The sequence below is a fragment of the Fukomys damarensis genome, unplaced genomic scaffold (assembly GCF_012274545.1).
Source record: "Fukomys damarensis isolate Sample0158 unplaced genomic scaffold, DMR_v1.0_HiC HiC_scaffold_26, whole genome shotgun sequence".
NCBI lineage: Eukaryota > Metazoa > Chordata > Mammalia > Rodentia > Bathyergidae > Fukomys > Fukomys damarensis.
In genome coordinates, this window is record NW_022900938.1 from 24510044 (window position 1) to 24512215 (window position 2172).

Consider the following 2172-nt stretch of genomic DNA (forward strand, 5'->3'; position numbering starts at 1 on the left):
TAGGGGCTAAAACACAGAAATAGAAGAGGAGGGAGATATCAGAAGCAAGGCTAGAGGGCAGACTTTAGGAAAGTGGTGGAGCAGATAGGTGTAAAAGAGAAAACAAAAAATAAATAAAAACAAGAACAGAACAGACCACCAACAACCAAAAACTAGAAACTGTGTTCAAATAATCAAGAACAAAACAAGAACTATAAAGGAGGAAAAAAAGCAAGGAAAAAGAAAAAAGATAAACATAAACCAGAAATATCCAATTCAAGGTGTATCTCTGCTGTCACTGTTAGGTACTATGGGCAAACAGAGTCCAGAGCCATATTGATTAACCCCAGAAAATTAGCTGCAGCTTCATTATGGGGTAGTAGATAATTCCAACCAGCCTCTCCCTTTAGTTCCTCTGAAGTTCAGGCTGGTTTCTGGCTATGAGGCCAGAGCTGGAACTAGATTCTTTAAGCCTACAACAGTCTATGTGTCTCCCACCAGCTTGAATTCTGCTCCCTGACACCATGGCAGCAGGAGCCACTAGATGGAGTCTACCTGCAGCTATTCTGAGTTCTAAACTCAATAGGACCCTCTCCAAGATGGTTACCAGCCAATCACTCTCGCCTGGGTGAGGTCTGAACCCAGATAACTCACCAGCTACAGTCCAGTTTGTCCACTGCTCCTTCCCCTGGTACATTTCTCCATGGAGTCTTCTGGGGTAATCAGTAATCGCTGTGTGTCTGCAGGTTCAGCCCACTGTCCCCGCTTGGAGAGTCTGGGCTCTGGAAGAGAGCACTGCTTGGTATGCTCCACCTCTGTGTTGAAGTCTCTCACTTCAGTCTCTCTGCAGACTTCATTTCTTGCTTCAGATCTCTCCTGGATCCCGGAGACCCACTTCCCTCCTTCTTCTCCTCCTCGTGCTGCCATATTCTAGTGTTAGGACACCAAGTCTCAGAGAAGCTCTTTCTCTGATGCTTACCACTCTGCCATCTTCCCCAAAGCCCAGAAAAATCCACTTTCAAGGTGGTGCACTTGATGGCAGCAAGAAGAGCTGGATGGCAGGAGGCCTCAGCACTTATCACCTTGGGTTGCTCCACAGGCTGCTTCAGTGTCCTTAGGATATGGCCGGCGGGTTGCTCTAGAGTAGAGAGGTGCAGGACAATAAAGTGGAGTGGTAGTACTTTGTATGAAGTGGCTTCAGAAGTCACACAGTCAATTTCACTCCACTCTAATTATTAAACAAAGGTCCTAAATCTAGCCCACATTCAAGGGAATTGAAATAAGAGTGTCAAAGAATTTGTGGATACATTTTTAAGAGCATCACCTTGGCCCTGGGAAAAGGTCATTCAAGCAGAAATGAAGACTTTGTTATAAGGCTACAGGACCCTTGGACAAGAACAAATGAAGCTGAGCCTGATCTGAACCCAGGGATTCAGATGCTGTGAGAGCCTTTTAAACTTTTACCTCTTGTTTGTTTCACTTGTTCTCCTTTCCCTTCAGATTGGCTTTCTTGCTTTTTTCTTGTCCACATGGGAGCTTCTAATATCCACCTCTCACCATTAGCTTACAACACATACACAAACCAAGTTCTCCGTCTTACTCTTACCCCACCGCCCCCTGTACCAGGGATCAAACTCAGGACCTTGCGCTTGCAAGGTAGATGTGGAGCCACTGAGATAAATCCCTGGCCCCAAGTTCTTCACCTTAATCCCAAATTCTGAGTCAGAGAACTGGACTGGCCTAATGTTGGTCAGGCATTCCCTGTAGATCCAATCACTGTGGCCGGTGGGCCCATGTAGACATGGCTGCCAGTGGCCCACTCTGTGGAAGAGGGTACAGAAGGAAGTTTTCTGAGCAAGGGAGAGCTGAGCAGGGTTTAATATTCCTATGTTAGTCTTTCTACTATTGATCTTGTCACTGTGTCATTTCATTCCTCACAGGCAATAGATTTTCTACCAGAGGTATTTCCATCTTAGAGTGAATGAAACTTGGTCATAAGAATTTTGAAAATGTAGTAGGTCTTGCTTGTTAAAATAGCCCCAAGAAAAGACTCATGAAGCATTTTATGAGGTGCTTTTGAAGACTGATAAAGAAAGTAGTTTAGTCATAAAACAGTTGGAGTTAATCAGTTGAATAAAAATACAGGAAATCTGTCTCAATGAGCTGGCTAGTGCAAGTCTTATTAAAAGTAGA